Here is a 19,791-nt window from a genome sequence, read left to right as displayed (position 1 = left end):
GCAAGAGATTCAGACACTATTTTCATTAGTTGTCAAAAACTTGACTACTAGTGCCAAATAATTCAACTTAAAATACTGTGCAGTTCCTCTCAAGTAAATGGGAAAATAAGACCATTGCCCTACCTATTATTATTGTTACTTTACAATATTACAGGAATTAAATGTCAGCACAACCTTTGGATAGTTAGAGTATACTGTATGATTAGGGATGGCTTTGTTTCAAAGATTGAACAAATGCGCATGGAATAAACAACACTATGCTCTGAATGCTGTAAGTCAACAAAACAACTGTATCTGGCAGATGTGTAGAGAAAAAGGGCAATTTTGAGGAAGGAGTGCTTCTGGTGGCAACTCCTTGGAGGTGACCGAGGTTTTGCTCCCATGACTGAAGGACTAAGCAATGTGGTGTTGTCACCTTGATTCCTGCAGCCGAGCTTCCCCTCAGGCATAGTTACCTGTTTCCAACTACTCTCTGTCCACCATGATGGTTTCCGCACTCCGTGGTCCATGTACTCCTGGTATCCCCCTGCGTAGAGGGCCCTGTGGTGCTATCCATTGAGCAGGTAGACCACCAGTTCATAGGTAGCCATCATGATGGCTGTGTTGGGAATCTGCCTCACCAGATGGGTCATCAGACCATGGTACAGGGACCCAGAACCTTCTTCTTGAACAATCAAAGACAGTGTCTGAAAAAAGACCTGTATTTTGTTTCCTCTTCACGTAGTCTTTTCTTGCAACTTCGTGTGGATATGTAGAGTCGTGGCACACGTCTTCGAGGTGGCAGCCGCTAGCATCATTCCCACAAAGTCGGAGACTTCTTTCACAGGCTCTTCATCATTCTCCATCACAGGAGCAGTCTTACATTCCAGCAGTTTTTGCTTTATACTTTCATAAATAACAAAATGGATCACAGTCTCTGATATGCCAACATACGAAGCAGACATGCCGCTATAAAATCCTCTGAGTCCATCTGCCTGATACACTTTATCGACACATTCAAAAGCGCCCCTTCGCTTCCCCCGACCCCCGTTTCTTGCATCAAGTTGTAGCCGAGGCTTTATGAGCCAAATGGGGTTGGTTGCAGTGGTTGCAGTAAAACGAGGTGTAAGTTAGTCCATATTTCTACAGGAAGTGGCCTGCCATTGCAGCTTCAAATCATGTGTACCTGGGTAGAATCAGGATCAAATATTTCATTCAACTGTTCCTTGCAGTTTGAATAAGCAGCAAAGTATATTGCTCTGGAAGGGGCCACACCCACTAAATTGGGGCTTAGTCCTCTAAACAAGGAGCAAGGCCCTTCTTTTTCCAAGATCACCTTCAGGCAATGCAAAGGTCCCGGGGACACCACGCGGTTGACACTGGCCCCTGCCACGGTGCTCAGCTCAACTTCAGATACGTAGAGTGTCACAGAAGATGACTGCAGCCGCATCTTTACAACTTCCAGTGGACATGTCAGAATAGTCCCACAGTGCCACCGCATCCCCCGGCAAACAGATGCACCAGTGTGTCCCTCTGGCTCATCCTCTCTCCCGCATGTCCTCTGGACGCTGAGGCTGGACATGGACCCAGCTGCCCATGATGGCCACCGGCTTGGCTCAGGGAAGAAGATGTGCGGCTGCAGAAGAGCCCTCGCAACTGCCCAATCCGGCTCCATGCTCCCCAGCACAGCTAAGGTTAGTTTCTTGCAAGCAGCATATATTTGGCTTATGGTTTTAATTCACATTGCCAGTCAATTTATTTATTTATTTATTTATTTATTTATTTATTGCAGTATTAGGGATAGAACAGAGGGGCATTCTACCTCTGAGCTACATACCCAGCCTTGTTTTGTTTTTATTCTTTATTTTGAAGCAGAGTCTCCCTAAGTTGCAAAGGGCTTCATTAAGTAGCTGAGGTTGCCCTTGAACTGCAATCCTCCTGTCTTAGCCTCCCAAGTGCTGGGATTACAAGCATGTATCATCATGCCCGGCTATTCTGTCTTTTAATTGGTAAGTTAAGTCATTTGTTCAGTGTTATTATTAAGATACATTTTTCCTGTCATTTGTATTCTATATTCTTTTTGATATAAGTTAATTCTTCTTTGCTTAGTTGCCCTGATGATTGAATTCATCTCTTCTCTGATTCTGAAATTTGCTTTATTATTCTTTACAATTTATTTCTTTAAGCATTTTCTCTAGTGCTGGCTTAGTAATCATGAATTTTTTGAGATTCTGTTTATCTTGAAGCACTTTTATTTTCTCATCAATTTCAAACAATAACTTTGCTGGATATGGCAGTTTTGGTTGGAAGTTATTTTCTTCCAGGGTCTGGATTACATCATACCAGTCTCTCCTGGCATTCATGACTTGGGTTGTAAAGTCTGGAGTGATTTTTATTGTTCTGCCCCTGAATGTCACCCTTTTTATCTCACCGCTTTTAAGATTCTTTCTTTACCTTCTATATTGGTCATTTTGATTATTACATGGCGTGGAGAGGTCCTTCTTTGATCTTGTCTTAATGGTGTTCTGTATGTCTCTTGTACATGGACGTCCAAATCTCTATCCATTTTTGAAAAATTCTCTGAAATTATTTCTCTGAAGAGATTACAAATACCTTTCATCAATGCCTTTTATCCATAAGTTAGGACTTTTCATATTTTCCTGTAGTTGTTGGATGTTTAGGTTCTATTTTTGTAATTTCTTCTGTATATTGTTTACTGTGCTTTCAGTTTTGAATAAACTCTGTATTCTAACAGTGATATCTGTTTTCCAGCTCATCTAATCTTCCAGAATTTCTATCTATTGCTGTCTTCTTTTAATTTATTGGCCCTTTCATTTTATTCCAAGCTGCTTTTCTAATTCTTTCTTAATTTCTCATTTTCCTCTTTCATTTACTGTACACTTACTGTGAAACCCTCATCATATTGAAGATCAGAATTGGAAATTCTCTTTTTTCCATTTCTTGTAGGTCAGTATTTATGGTTTCTCTTATTTTCTCACTGCACCTCATTCTCATATTTTCAGAATTCTCAGGCTTGTGTTACTGTCGTCGTTGCCTCTTCTTTCTTTTTATGTGTGAGTCTATGGGTTAACCTGTCTGATCCAATCTTAGGCTTCACACTCTCAAGTTTTGGGCTTCCTGTTCTCTGGCCCTGGGCTCTCTACTCTCCATTCCTGAGCTATGCACTATCCACCCTGGGCTCTGTGATCTCCAGCCCTGTGCTCTGAAATTTCAGGCCCTCAGCTCTGAGCTTTCAGGCCTTCAGATCTCAGCTTTCCAAGTATGGGCTCTGAGCTTTCAGGCCCATTCTGTGCTTTCCGGCTGTGGGTTCTACATTGTCTGGGCCTGGGTTTTGTGCATTCAGGCCCTGGGCTCTGTGCCTTTTGGCCCTAGGCCTGCACCTCCCTACCCACACTGGTGGAGGGTGTCCAGTGTAATATCAGAGAAAACCCCTGTGACCCTGTGCAGATACTCTTCCCTGGGCACTATGGGCCTTTCCTGTGTCTGTAGATTCTAACCTGACCCCTCAGGGGTGAGCTGACAGATCTTAGCCTGCTGAGGTCCCTGTGACTGCTCTGGGTGGTCCTATGCTGAAGAACGTGGTTTACTTACTGTCCTGCGGGCCTAGTCTCTGGAGGACACAGTGCACTGCTCCAAGTGCCAGCTTTTGGATCTTTTTTCTGTCCAAGAGGCATGGTGCTGGTCGCTTAAGATGTTGTTGGAGTTCTGCTGCCACTTTCTTTACTTCAAGTCCTTGGTTTTCCTGCTGGAATCTCTTGGGGCTGCAGAGCTGGCAGTTGCTGTCAGGCTGCTGGCCACGCCAGGTCAGTGGTGTGCTCTGGCTTTTTGTTGTGGATCTCATGATCTGAGTGTTGAATTTTCTTCTGCTGTGGTTCCCCTTTTTTGTGTTTTCATTCATAAATATCTTCACTGTTTCGTTTTTCTTGTCAAGGAGCTGCCTTCTCGGTAGATGGTTTTTGTTTGTTACAGCTACTAAGATATGCTGCGTCCCATAGTCACCATTTTCTTCCTCCTCTACATTATTTACTTTTGACCTTATTAGATTACAGCATTGTATGCTGAGAGTTTCAAAATTCATCTGGGCCCAGGAATGCAGAAAGTCTACCTCTAACTTTTTCAGGCATGTGATCCAATTAAGGTCTTTTTTGACTCAAAATTCAGTGAGATTTTCTTTCACTTGCAACTGAATTCCTAATTGATAAACAAGCTTAGGAAGTCAAGCTCATGAAACAGCTTATTTGAAAACCCTTTTATTTTGTTTGTACAGTCTGATTTAACATTTTAAACATATCCTGTTTGACATAATTTATTGTGCACTGATATCCTTCTGAAATAACTGATTTAAAGTAAAATAAATGGTATTTTAAAATTCATATTGACAAACAAAACTAAAAGGTTAATATGACAGCTAAATACCATTCCTTTCATTAAAATTTAGCCAAATAAGGAGTAATTTCAAAAGTTGTTCTGCCAATAAACATATTATACAGATCATTAGCTCATTTGTCTATAGCCACACAGTTTGCTATAAATTTGAAGACTTATCACAGGAAGTAAAATGTACCTGAAATATTCCTACTAAGTCTTTCACTCTAGATTGCTGATTTATTACATTTATTTTAAGGTAACAACTCAAATAGAAAGAGTATTAAAATGTGAAAACTGCCATGAATTATATAAATAACTTTGGACATATGAAAGAACAAAATTGGTTTTTAACCTTCAATATACATAAAAACTGAGTTTCACATGCACTGTAAGAACTAAGAATAAGAAGCACGTTTCTAATTTGACATTAGAAGAAAAGAGTAAAAACTTCTATGTGTTTTGGACGGATAAGGATTTTAAAGCAGAACCAAAAAAGCATAAATAAAAAAATGTAAAAGTTCTCATATCTAGAATTAATTTTTTTGAATAACAAATATTTCTGAGGAAAAAATGTTCTCAAAGCATATAGCTGATAGAGCAAATTTATTAAATTAAAAAAATAATAATTTTGGGGGGGTGGTGGAATTGGGATTGGAAGCCTTCTCGGGCTACACTCCCAGACCTATTTTATATTTTTTTATTTGGAAACAGGGTCTCTTAAGCCAGCGAGGCTGGCTTTGAAGCTGCACGATCTTTCTGTCTCTGCCTCCCAAGCGCGAGGATTACATGTGTGCGCCGCCACACCTGGCTGAAAAATAATTTTAAAAGAAAGAAAATAAGAGAACAGTTTGCAGAAGAAAAAAGTTCAAGAACCAGTAAAAACAAAAAAGATGTTCAACTTCATTAGTAATTAAATATATATTAAAAGTAAAAATATAACATTTCATTATTATGTGCCAGATTAAAAATACATTTTTTAATGGATATCTTTGGCCAAGCATGAAGTTTTTTATTAAATGTTACTGAGAATTTATATTATTATAGTTCTTTTGAAGAATGCCATTAAAGGATTTAGTAAAAGAGAAAAAGCAAGGAACTTGTAACACTTAGTATAAAGCTACTTACATAAATCCTAGAAAAATTCTTATGTATGCATTAAAAAGGCATCTATAAGAATATTAATAGTTGAATTATTTGTAGTAAGCTGGATGTGGTGGTGCACACCTGTAATTCCAGTACTTTGGGGGCTGACACAGGAGGATCACAGGTTTGAGGACAGCCTCAGCGAATAGTGAAATTCTGAGACACCTAGGGAGACTCTGTCATAAAACAAAAAATAAAATTGGGCTGGTGTTGTAGCTCAGAGGTAGTGTGCTCCTGGGTTCAACCTCCACTACCACACACACACACACACACACACACTATTTGGTTCCAGATGGTGCCTTCTAAATCCATTACTGTCTTCACACTGAGGTCAGGCTTCCTGCAGACTGCTCTCAGCCAGTGATTGAAGATACCATGGCAGGCCTGTTACTGTGGAATGCAGGACTCTCCCACAGGTGACCTTGGCTCAAAAACTTTCTATAAACTTTGTTGAGGCCTTCTTAGAATTGCACTGTATTCTGGCCTTTTCTTCCTTTGGTCTCCCCTTTCTAAGGCCTAGCCCTGCATCCTGATCTAATGGCTCTTCCATTCCCACCCTCTAAGGCTTCCTGTGCATTTTCCTTCATAGGTAACTTTCCTCCATAATTCTTTTATGTTTCTGATCCTACCGTGGCATCTGCTTCTTGAAATTCTCAACTAACACAGCAATGACCACAATGGCCTGACAACAGGGGTGGTATATTAGGAATCTGGGATTGGCATTCACTGCCTGCTGGGCAAAAAGTGTGCTATCTTAATCTTAAGTGGAATATGGAGCACAGATAGACCTAACATTTGGTCATTGTCCAGTGCTACAAATTTCAAGGGCAGTGAATTGAGAAAACTTCTAAGTGGAGGGATTATGCCTTGGCAGGGGTAATGAATAGACATTTGAGAGATGTTGGTGGTGATGGGGATGCTTATGAAGACAAAACATAGCTTATTGTTTACTACCTCATTGTACTTACTCTTTGCAAAGAGCTAATAAGAAACAGATCCATTGACAAGAAGTTAGAGGTGAATTGTGAGTGCCAGAGGACCTCACTGGTAACTAATAAAGAGGCTTATATATTGTAGACTTTCTGGTACAGTTAAGCATCAAAGAGTTGGAAGATGGAGTTATGTAGCTCCAGAGATGTTTGAATGTTCATCCAAGGGGGAATACTTATAACAACAGATTTGGGGTAGGCCAACTCAACACCCTCCAATATTGAATGTGGACATGGCCTGGCTAGGTAAGTTCTAGGTCTGAAAAGGAAGCAAACAAGATTACAAGAAATGGAGGTGTACAAATTATCTAGGATGTATTGATGAAAGCCTCTAGAATCTTTCTGGGATTTTTGAGGGTACAGGATTCAGAGAGCTAAAATATAAGATGATATAAGCTATGATTTGTTGATTTAAGTTTATTTTCTCAAGACACTGTAGTAGGGCCTCAGGGGCAAAGTCGCTGATTTACAATAAGTTTTGTTGTCTTTATAAGCATCTCCATCACTACCAATATCTCTCAAATTTCTGGTCATTACACCTATAAAGGTACATCCTTCCACTATGGGGGGGTGTGTTAGAGATTTGGAAGAAGTAACAGTCAATGTTGAATAAAGTAGAAATGATCAAAATACCCTGGAGGAGCACATGGAATGAAGAGGCTCCAAATCATGGGAAAACTGGAATGGGCACATTATATGATGTCAGGAAACCCAACAGAACCTATGTTTCACAAGAGTCCAGAGGCATAGCATTCAAGAATGCACTAATGAGAAGTATACCAGCTGTGCCCCCCCTTTCTCTCTCTCTCTTTCTCTCTCTCTCTCTCTCTCTCTTTCTTACACACACACACACACACACACACACACACACACACACACACTAGTAGCTCTCATTTGCAGGCCAGAGCTGATTCACATTTCACATCAAAGGAATGGTGAGGCCTACAGTAATCAAAGCCAGTTGGCAACACTTAATTGATAAGAACCAGGTCTCTGAAATTATCATACGATGGAAGGAGGTTGCACAGATGGTAAATAGAGAATGTCATTCCCAGAGGCATGGTCTGCTTGTTCCCCAGTGGGATAACCTGTAAGAGTGCTGTCTGCCATATACAGAGACAGTAATAACAAAAAGGAATTCTGGTTAAAGTCCAACTCCCAGTGGGCTCACCAAAATGATTTCCCCGGTACCTGAATGAATAATTGTACTTGATATGCTTGGCACTACAGATATAGTGCTTTCCTCCCACCCACAAATTGGTCCTTGGCTATGCAGGAAGAGCCATTAGAGGGGAGAAATCAAAACAGAGAACAGTGAAATTGTTCTATATCCTGGGTAAGAGAATAAGTAAAAAAAAACAAAAAACAAAAAAAACCAATCTGATACGTGGGTGAGTGTTATAGTTAGATTTAAAATTTCCCTTAAAAAAGCTCACTAACGTTTGGAGTTGATATAACTGAGTCATGAGGGTTGTAATCTCAGACACTTATAAATCCGTTGGAATGAATTTAACTGGGTTGTACCCAGTATGCCAGTAAGGTATGACTGGAGGTGGGTTCCTGGAGGTGCAGCCTTGGGGATCCTATAAAGGTTTCCTCTTCCCCCAGCTCACTCTTGCTCTTGCTTCTGGCCTCTGTGATGTAAACACAGTGTATATGCTCTCCCAACAGTTTTATGAGAGAAATGGCCCATGGTTTGGATTTGAGTCCTTCAAATTATAATATTAATAGGAATAAAGCAAGAACTTATGTTCCTGGATGAAATATTTAATATCATAAAAGACAACATTTTTTTTTTTGGTACTGGGGATTATACCCAGGAAAATTCTCTCAGCAGCACACCCAGCTCAATTTTGCTAAGTCTCACTAAGGTTGCTAAGGCTGTCCTCAAATCTTCTATCTTTCTGTCTCATCCACCCAAGTACTGGAATGGCAGATGTGTGCCACTATGCCTAGCAAAATACAAATCGTTTCTAACTTCATATATTTTAATATAATTTCAATCAGATTCTTTTTGCAATACTGGAGATTGAACCCAGGGGTATTCTACCTCTAAGATACACCCTAAGTCCTATTAATTTTTTTTTTTGTGTGTGTGTACTTGAAGTTCTCACTAAGTTACAGAGGGCCTCACTAAGTAGCTGAAGCTGTCCATGAGCTTGCAATCCTCCTGTCTCAACCTCCCAAGTACTGGGATTACAAGCATGCTCCACCTTGCTTAGCTTCATTCAGAATTATAATGCACTTTTACATTGTTTAAGAAAACATATAGTAGCATAATTGCCTAAAAATAGCCCAGAAAGTTTAGTAAAAGAAGTTTGTTGAAGGGATCTGGTTTTATCAGATATTAAACATTTACTATAATAAAAGTAGAATGGCATACTATTGGAGCTTATTATTATTTCTTTAACAAAACTGTACACAAATTTTATTGTGATACAGATATCTTAGTTTGTGCTTTATAAACATTAATTCATTTATTCCTTAAACAATACTATGGGAGAAATGTTATTTCTATTTCACATGTAATAAAATTAAGGCCAGACAAGCTTGTCCAATGACACACAACCAATACTGAATACACCTTGGGTTCAGATATGTCCTAGATGAGTAGTTTATGTAGCTTATTAAAAGAAAATAAGCCAGTAAAATGATAAAAATTCTAGAAGTAGATCTACCAGCAAATGGGATCTTATGATGAAAAGTACACTGTTTCTACTGACTGATGTTGACACAATGGATTCTTCAACAAAACTCTAACTTGATCAGAATTTTTTTCTTTTTTTTGTGGTACTGGGGATGGAACTCAGGGGCTTTTCTACCTCCAGGATACACTACCAGACCCATTTTATATTTTAATTGGAAACAGGGTCTCACTAAGTTGCTGAGAGCCTCACTAAGTAGCTGAGGCTGGCTTTGAACCTGTGTGAGCCTCCTGTCTCAGCCTCCCAAGTGCTGGGATTACAAGTGTGCACCACCATGCCCAGCCTAACTTGATTAGAATTCTGTATATATCAACAGAAATTTCATTAATAAGAGTTTTAATACTATTTAACATAATGTAAGTATTTTAAAAAAACTCATATCAGCTGGGCATGTTGGTGTATGCTTGTAATCAAATTATTTGGGAGGCTGAAACAGAAGGATTGCAGGTCTGAGACAAGGCTAGGGAATTTAGTGAGGCCCTCAGCAACTTAGCATGACTCTGTTTTAAAATAAAAAATAATATTAGTCTGGGAGTACAGCTCAGAAGTAGAATACCCCTAAATTCAATCCCCAGTAACACACACATGCACACACACACACACATGTACACACACACACACGTACACACACACACACACACACACACACACACCCTCATATCTACATCTATCTAAATTTAAAATTTTAATGTCTGCCTCTCTCCTGAAATTTTTCTTATACCCATCAATTTATTCTATACAACTATTGAAGTAGTTTTGCATTTATTTGAGAAAATTTTCTTGTAAAACCAAAATTTTAATATATAATGTTGAATGTAGTATATATTCTTTTTATTTTTTTATCAATGCATTGTAGTCATATATCTTAATGGAGTACAAGATGGTGGAACGCATACATGCAACAACACCCAATTAGCCCTTACCAATTCCCACCCCATTCCCTCCCCCTCCCTCCTTCTCATATTTGGCTTAGTGAAAAACTTTGATGTTTGTTAATGTTAATAAACATTAGAGAATTTTCCTCTTCCCCCTTTTATCCCCTCAGGCTGCCTTATTTGCTCATCTATAGTATCCCCTTCTTCGTTTAGAGTTCCTCCTATGAGCCATTTGCTCCCTAGCTTTCACATATTAGGGAGAGCATCTGGTTTCTTATTTTTTGTGACTAATCTCACTTAGTATAATGTTCTCCAGTTTCATCCATTTCCCTATAAATGATGTAATTGTAAATGATGTAATTGTGTTTTGCTTTATGGCTGAGTAAAATTCCATTGTGTACATATCCCATAGTTTTATAATCCATTCATCTGTTGATGGACATCTTGGCCAATTCCATAGTTTGGTATTTATGAATCATGTAGCTATGAACATAGATATACATGCATTAGATTGGTAGTTTGGTTTCCATTATTTTGGGGAGATACCCAGAAGTGGTATTGCTGGATCATATGGTAAGTTTGTTCTCATTCTTCTGAGGATCCTTCATACTGTTTTCCAAAGTGGTTGCACCAATTTGCAGTCCCACCAACAATGTTTTAGAGTTCCTACTTCTCCACATCCTCACCAGCATTTGTTGTTGTTTGTGTTTTGAATGATTGCCATTCTAGTTGGAGTTGGGTGAAATCTCAGGGTAGTTTTGATTTGCATCTCTCTGATTGCTAATGATGTTGAACATTTTTTCATGCATTTATTGGCCATTTGAATTTCTTCTTTCATGAAGTATCTATTTAGTACCCTTGCCCATTTTTGATTGGGTTACTTGTTTTCTTAGTACTGAGTTTCTTGAGCTCTCTGTATAGTCTAGATATTAGCCCTCTATCAGAGTAGTAGGTGGCAAAAATCTTCTCCTATTCTGTTGGCTCTCGGTTGAGGTTCTTGATAGTTTCCTTTGCTGTACAGAAGCTCTTCAGTGTAATGCAATCCTATGTATTGATTTGCTCTTTAGATTCTTTTGCCTTTGTGGTCTTATTGAGGAAGATTTTACCTGTGCCTGTGTGTTGAAGTGTTGGACCTATGCCCTCTTCAAGGAGCCTCAAGGTCTCTGGTCTAATTTCCAACTCTTTGATCTTGAATTGACTCTTGTGCAGGCTTATAAAATAGGGTTTATTTCCATTTTTTGGCATATGGCTAACCAGTTTTGCCAACACCATTTGTTGAACAGGCTGTCTTTTTTTCCAGTGTATGTTTTTGGTCCCTTTGTCAAAAATCAATTGGCTGTAAGTGTGCCGTTTTGTTTCTGAATTTTCTGTTCTACTCCATTGGTCTGTTTTTGTGCCAGTACCATGCTGTTTTTATTACTATGACTTTGTAGTATATTCTTTCTTTAAAAATTAATTCAAAGTCTAGGGGTATAGCCCAGTGGTAGACCCCTTGCCTAGCAGGATCAAGGCTGTGGGTTCAATTTCTAGAACTGCAAAAAAAAAAAAATTTAACCCAAAGATGACAATAGCATCTAAGTGTGTGTATGTGTGCAAGAAAATTATTCATTTATTTCAAGTGTGGTGGCACACATTTGTAATCTCAGCATAGGGAGGCTGAGACAGGAGGATCATGGTTTGTGGACAGCCTCAGCTACATAGTGAGGTCCTTTGCAACTCAGTGAGACCCCGTTTCAAATAAAGAATAAAAAATAGGGCTGGGGTGTGGCTTGGAGGTAGAATGCCCCTGGATTCCATCCCCAGACAACAACAACAACAACAACACACACACACACACACACACACACACACACACACACGTGTTTTAATACTCAGGGCCCTCGTGAGAACTGAGATGATGTGTATGAAAGAATACATTTCAATAAAAATAATCTAGTGGTTTTAAAAATTCCATTCTTAGCTGGCGTGGTAGCGCACGCTAAATGTATTCCCAAATGTAATCCCAGCATTTGGGAGGCTGTGATAGAAGGGTCTGGGTTCGCAGACAGCCTCAGCTACTTAGGCCCTTTCAACTCAGTGAGACCCTGTTTCAAAATAAAGAATAAAATATAGGGCTGGGGTGTAACTCGGAAGTTGAATGCCCCTGGGTTCCATTGTCAGTACTACAAAAAAAAAAAAAAGAAAAATATTCAGTTATGTCAGTGAAGAGATTGTAAAGTAGTTTATATCAGGAATACTTAATACAGATAGAGTAGAACTGTGCTTTTTTTTTACCTGGGTAACTTTCTATTTCCACTTTCAGAATTAGTGTTCATCTTCTCCCCCATTCTCTAAGCCCAGAAAGTTGACCTGCATGGACTGCAACAACCAGACATTTTTGTCCTCTTTCTTCAGCTGTTTCACTCAATGACAACCACCGATAAAAGACTGGAGGCCTTAAGGGACAGGTAGCTGAGTATTCCCCTAGTGTCTTCTTTTGGGATGACAGTGGCTATGTCCTTTACACCTCCTGAAGAATGACTCATCTCCCATGATTCCAGCTTGTTTGGGTTTTGGTCAGCCCAATCCTCTTCTACCTTCTTGATTGCTCCCTCAAATTCTTCAAAGGAATCTTATTTTAGGATTTTTTCTTACCCCCTTGCACATCTTTGTAAACCATCTTTTCAATCACTCCTGTAAATATCCCATCTGATTTCTGTTGGGCTCCATGCTAATATCTCAGTCCTGACCTGCAGGAGTAATCTGTAGTTCAGTGGTCAGCTCCTTAGAGTGTCCAAACAGTTTTCTCCAGTAAGATGATCTTTTCTTGAACTTTAACCACTATTTTCTCAGCTAAAGTTATGTTTTATCTATTCTAGATAACATAATGCCAAAATTCTGTGAAAAAATATATAGATATCTATAAAAAACCAAAGGGAGAGGATCCAAGGATGTAATTGTTGTGAACATATTTGATGTTCAACAGTTGAACCTCAGAAATGTTAAATGCCTGGATGTTACATACCATCCACGAAGAGGAAATGAAAGTTGGAGAAGTTTCATTTTTAGAACCTTGGCCCTGAATGTGTCTCTCCTAACCAGTTCTAAGTAGCTAATTTTCTCACTGGGGATTGCTGAGGGACACATTTTCTTAGCAGCTTCTACTTGCTAAAAGTTGTAACTGCAGTAGTGGATCTTATTCATGAATACTTACTTATTCATGGGAAGAGAATAGAGATTATAGTGGGGCTTATAGAGAATAGTGAATGGAAAGTCAGCTCAAATCAGCTTCAGAAACCAATCTGAGATGCAGCCATTTGTATGAAATAATCATAACCACTTGATCAAATATGACTCAGACAAATTTTGTGCTTCACCTGTGTCTCAGATATGTGTGATAGCAGGTGGAGACCTTGTTCATTAACTCTCTTTAGGATAATATGCCTGACTCAGAATAACATGTAAGTTACATTGCTAAAAATTTTAATAGTAATTGAGTCATTCCTTTGAAATAAAAATCATATGGATCCTTATTAGGCAAATTCTAGTAGTTCTATCGAAGTACAGAAATGCACCAGAAAACTCATTCTCATTTAATTAAGTTGTTAGTAAAATATTTTAAGTCTGTTTGTGTGTGTGACCCTAAAATAAGCAAAATCAGTTGAAAAATAAGTTGCCTATCAATCTTGTAGGCAAAGAAAAGGCAAAGAAATGTTTGTTTTATAGGACTTTAATGATCTCTTTATCATTAGTTTTTATTAACGAAAGAGTGTTTGCATAGGTACTAAGTCAGAAAGCCTGTTGGGGGGTGGGAAACAGGGACAGGGTCTTGACCATCTTGGCAGGGAGGGAAAGGCTGGTGAGCTCCTTAGGTCAAGCTATTGCTGGTAGGGGTACTGTATCCCTGCATTCTTCCCGAGAACATCAAAGGGCTACCTCAGTTATAATTCTTCCCTCGCTTTCCCTACAGGCAAATGTTCAGTTTCTTCTGTTACTTTGGCTGAAAAAAAAATGGGATTTTCATTGATGGTAGTTGCTATTATTTTTGAGACCATCTGGTCAATAAAGACACTTGACAGCCCTGTAAATCGGAATTGTTCATTAAATAACTCACCTTTTGTCAGTTTTCAGCACATGAAGAGAGAACACATATTTAAGATATATACAAGCATATATACACATTAAAACACATGGACATTTAAAAATTAAGCTGAATATATAATTAAGATGTACTATGCTAAGATCAATGCTTTAACTGCTTTTTTAAAAAAGAGCTACTCTAAATCCTTTTAGATATTGACCAATTGTTTGTACAAATTTATGTCTCTATTTATGCTCATGATTTATCTCTTATTAATACAAAGTCCAAGAGTAGAATGATATTCTACTCATTTTCTCTAGAGAAATCTTCATCTTGACAGTGTTTCTCAAAGCATAGTGCATGGACTACCTGTATCAGGAACATCTGAGAGATTTGATGGAAAAATGAAGATTGCTGGGCTTCGCTCAAAACACACCAAATCCAAACTTCTGGGAATTGAGCTCCAGATGTGTATGCATACCAAGTGAATTCCATGCCCTAGAATATGACTTCACTTAATACTCAACAGCGATTATTTCAGAAAATTAGTGATTTCCACATGAGAAGCAACCTCACAGTCCTTCTCCTAATCAACAACATTTTAATGAGCAGTTACCATGTGCCAGCCCTTGGATTAGTCACAGGAATATGACAGCTAACAAAATCAACACTGGCTTGCCTTAAGGGAGCTTTCGGCCTAATGGGAGAGAAAGGTGTTGTTCAATTAGTGATCTAAATGAATGTAAAATAAAATTATTTTATGCTGTGAAATAGTGTATATAGAGAGAAATATAATGTAACAGAGGGAATTAAGAAAACTTAAAGTTCAAAGAAATCTTCCTTGGGGAAATATATACCTAAGCTAAAAGAGGAGTCAACATGAAGTGGAGAAAGTGGGAGGGATCCAGTTTCTAGGTGAGAGATGCCATGTGCCGGGACAGGCGGCACATCAGGGGCTGAGAAGAAATCATGATGAGTGTGGCTGAGACGGGGTGCAAGGGCACTTGGTACAAGTTGAGAAGGACAGCACCCATGTGGGGCCTGCAGAAAAATTTTAGACAAATTTGGCCAAAGGTAGTATAACATTCATAGATCTGGCAAGATTTGCAGTCTAATAATTGCAAAGGGAAAAATAGTAAGCTTCCACTTTAGCCAAACAATCAAGGCTAAATCACCATAACACACTGTGATCACCTGTATGATACACTGAGAAGGTTACATCACCTATAGGGATCCTCCCAATATTATACAACTCCATCTAATTCAAAGAACTGCCAGACAAACCCATGTTAAAGATACCCTTCAAAATAACTGATAAATACTCTTTTTTTAATTTCAGTACTGGGGATGGAACCCAAGGGCATTGTACCTCTGAGTTAGACCCCCAGCCCTATTTTTTAGTATTTTTATTTTTTGAAACAGGGTCTCACTGAGTTGCAAAGGGCCTCGCTAAGTAGGTGAGACGGTCCGAGAACCGTGATCCTCCAGTCTCTGCCTCCCGATTGCTGGAATTACAAGTGTGTGCCACCAAACCTGGCTGACCAATACTCTAAAAAACTGCCAAAGTCATGCAGTGTAAGAGAAGGCTAAGGAAAAGTTACAAATTGAAGGAGACCAAGGAGACAGTCAAGTGTTGCTTAATGATGAGGATATGTCACTAGGAGGTTATGTCATTGTGTGAACAATACAGAGTATGCTTACACAATCCTATATGAAATAGCCTACTCTCCAAATAGGGTGGTTTCATTCATACTAAAGACTTGCTCTGGCAAGTAATGTTCTTCCACAATCAGTTTATCTATAGTTTCCAAATATTCTTCAGCTGCCTTCACATCAACACGTGTAGACTCACCGCTGACTTTCCCATTATGTAATGAAACCAATTCTTGTGACCTTTAAACCACTTAGATCCAGAAGCAAATTAAAGATCATAACTGAGCCCACCCCTTTCTTTTCAACACTGCACATGTTTTGCTTTTGCCACGATCATCATGAGGCATACGGGGATATGCTGCTGTGTCTGGTCTTCAATCCAGGCCATTAGACATTTCTCTCTATCTAATATAGGCCCATTTTGAAATTTGCCAATCTTGTTACCTTCAACGTGGCAGATCCTTTAATATTTCCATCGCTTTATTCTTGTTCTTCAAGATCGTAGTCCTTGTGAAATGGGACACACTTGACCCGCCAGCAGTAATTATCACTGATTTTCTACCTTTGCAGTCCTTAATCACTTTTAATTTTGTTTCCAGGTCAATCACTTGATGTGGCTTCTTATGGACAACAGTAGCAGTAAGTTTTGTATACATAGGACCATGATGAAAAAAACAATAGGAGCACATGAAAAATGATGCAATCAATGAATATGGTAAAGCCGAGATATACGAGACTGCTGCCAGCATACGTAGCACATTATTTTACAGTAAACGGTTTTTAATAAGTCAGATTTTGTGCTAAAATAATGATAAAATGAATAGTATGGCAAATTTGTAAATCACTAATGCAGTTGTTTATTACTGCCATGTGCTGTACACATGTGCTATACATTTATAGAACTGGTAATGGAGTAGATTTGTTTATACATCATCATCACAAACCTGTGAGTAGTGAGTTGTGCTTTGACATTTTGATGGATGCAACCCCAATAGGTAATAGGAAACTTTCAGCTCCATTATAATGTTAAGGGACCACCGTAGCTATGGGGTCCACGGTTGATACATCATCCTGTGGCACATGAGTATACATCTAAATAAGGAGTTGGTAAGCTTTAGCAAAGGACCATGAGGTCAATATTTTAGGCTTTCTGGGCATGTAGTTTTTAATACTATTTGATGCTTCTGCTCAAGGATAAAAGCAGCCAGAAATATTCTTTAAATACAAATATAGCTATATTCTAATAAAGCCTTATTTACACAGACAGTGACCTGGATCTGGCTTTTGTGTTCATAGTTTGCTTGCCCTTCATCTAAATGCAATTTAGGGTCCTAGAATAAAAAAATAAACTAGTAAAATATGAATGAGTAATGCCGAGGTTAATTTCTTAGTTTTTATCAATATTCTATATATTATGTAAAATTTATACAATTAGAGGAAAGCAGGAGAATGGTATACAGAAACTTTCTACTATCTTGAAAATCTTGTGTAAGTCCAAAGTCATTTAAAAATTCCCCAAACTTAGTTAGAAAAATTATATAATACTCAGCTACATATATACATAAATAGAACTGAGGTGGCCAGGAGAGAAAAGATGCCAGAGGTAGTTACTTCAGGAAATGAATGCAAATTTGGCCAGAAGTATAACATTTGTAGGTCTGCTGAAGTTTAAAAACTACAAACTGAACTAAGATTTTTACCCTTATAATTTTTGGTTTTTACTTGTGATAGCAAGATAGAGGCAATTAACTTTTATAAACAACCAAAATTGTTCTTTTGTAGAGAAGCATTTTTCTAACAACTTGGAAGAATTACTAAAAGGTACATTCATAAGCTGGCCAAAGCAGTTTCTTCTAATTATGGTCAAATGACCCTTTATTCATCCCAGGCCAGACTTAATTTGAAAAACATGGGATCTTTTGTGTTACTGTGAATGTAAAAAGAAACTCTAAAAAAACAAACATCTCTGCATTTACTTAGCTAAAGACTTCGTTACACATTCCCTTTAAGTTTGCTCAAAACTGTTTAATTTTTTCCCAAGAAGGATAGAACTAATACTACTTTCCTTAATGGTCATCATATATACATTATCTGCCTAATTTTTTACTTTTGGTATAGTTAAACCATATTTGGAGGCTCTTATGAGATCTTTTGGTAGAGCTTGAACTCCTAAGTCATTATTCAATCAAAAACCTCATTGAGTAGCTACAACCAATATGATAACTTTCTCCCAACCCCTTTTATCCAATGCAAATCATATTACTGTCCGTCAAGGATAATACTTTCCCACCACTTCCCAAGACCCAGAGCAGCACAATCCACCATTATTTCTTGCCTAGGATCCTAAATCTACTCTTCAGTTTGTTCTTCACACAGCAGCCAAAGTGGTCTTTTAAAACTGTAGAATTCATACCACGTTTTTCTCATTAATACCTTCTATATTTTATGACTATGTGCATTAAAAATAAATTCAAAATCTTTTTTTAAAGACCACAATCATGTTATTCAAACTCCCTCTGTCTTATCTCTTATTCTTTTCTGAGATTTTTTTTTTTTTGTTATTCTATCTGGACTATTACTTCTTTATGTTTGTCTCTTACTTGTTCCTATAATTTATTTTTTATTTTATTTATTTATATGTTTTTTAGTGGTACTGGGGTTCCTGGAAGCCCTTCTACCTCCGGTTTACACTCCCATGGGCTACACTCCCAGACCTATTTTTTAACTTTTTTTATGTGGAAACAGGGTCTCTTAAGCCAGCAAGGCTGGCTCCAAACCAGTGAGATCCTCCTGTCTCCGCCTCCCACGCACGGGGATTACAAGCATGTGCCACCATGCCCGGCTTGTTCCTATAATTTAGATCTCAGGTCATATGTCAAAAAAGCCTTCCTGAAATTTACAAATGAAGTTGATCCTACCATGCCAGTCTCTATCTCATCACACCGTTTCCTTCATAAAATCAGCTACTCTTTGCAATTATTTGTTTCCTTCCATACAGCTGTTTTCTCCAGTTGGTCCCTTGAGTGTAGGGACTCTATATCTGTCTTATATACTGCTAATCTTCTAATGACATAACCATATCTAGTATGGATAGGTTATATATGTCTATGTCTATATCTAAGTGTATGTATGTATTGTGTATTTTAACTTTGAATTAAACTCAGAGGCATTCTAACTCTAAGCTAAATTTCTACCCCCTTTTTTTGTGGTACTGGGGCTGGAACCCAGAAGGATTCTACCTCCAAGTGACACCTCAGCTCTATTTTTTATTCTTTATTTTGAAACAGGGTCTCACTGAGTTGCAAAGTGCCTCACTAAGTAGCTGAGACTGTCCAGGAATCGTGATCCTCTTATCTCAGCCACCCAAATGCTGGGATTAAAAGCGTGTGCCACCATGCCTGGCTTACTCCTTTTTAGTTTTTATTTTGAAAAAGGGTCTCACTAAGTTACATTTGCAATGAACTGGAACCTATCCTGTTGTCTCAGCTTCCCATTTAATAAATATTTCTTAATAAAAAGAATTGACTGTGTGAATTAATGCAAGACTAAGTGACATAAGCATTCAAGACTGATTGCTGTCCTCAGAGGGCTTATAATCTAGTAAGTCATACTGCAGAGCTTAAAAGGGCTAATTCACATGATATACTATTTTACAGGTCTTAAAGACAAGGGTTGTGGTCATAGGATTGACAACTTCTTTTTTTTTTTTGGTGGTGGTACTGGGTTCTTGGAAGCCCTTCTACCTTCGGGCTACACTCCCAGACTTATTTTATTTTTGGAAACAGGGTCTCTTAAGCCAGCGCAGCTGACATTGAACCTGGAAGATCCTCCTGTCTCCACCTCCCAAGTGCGGGGATTACAAGCGTGCACCACAATGCCTGGCTGACAACTTCTGATTGAGCAGTTCTGGGTGATATAATTCAAATGATGCCACAAAGCTCAAGTAAAGTATTAAAATGCAAAAACTTGTAATGATAAATTCTGTAGGCAGACTGCTC

At 38.4% G+C, this 19,791-nt stretch overlaps 1 pseudogene across 1 annotated transcript; it reads right to left on the bottom strand.

Moving 5' to 3' along the window:
• Positions 1-548: 548 nt before the first annotated feature.
• Positions 549-1,521, bottom strand: LOC308272409 (solute carrier family 25 member 36-like; annotated as a pseudogene). Its single transcript has 2 exons — positions 1,127-1,521; positions 549-1,092 (listed from the first exon to the last, which is right to left on the bottom strand). The product of its transcript is annotated as a solute carrier family 25 member 36-like (transcript).
• Positions 1,522-19,791: the final 18,270 nt, after the last annotated feature.

Source organism: Muscardinus avellanarius (assembly GCF_963383645.1).
Source record: "Muscardinus avellanarius genome assembly, chromosome: 1".
Taxonomy (NCBI): Eukaryota; Metazoa; Chordata; class Mammalia; order Rodentia; family Gliridae; genus Muscardinus; species Muscardinus avellanarius.
The sequence above is the reverse complement of the archived record's forward strand: the minus strand, read 5'-3'. Positions and strand labels throughout refer to the sequence as shown.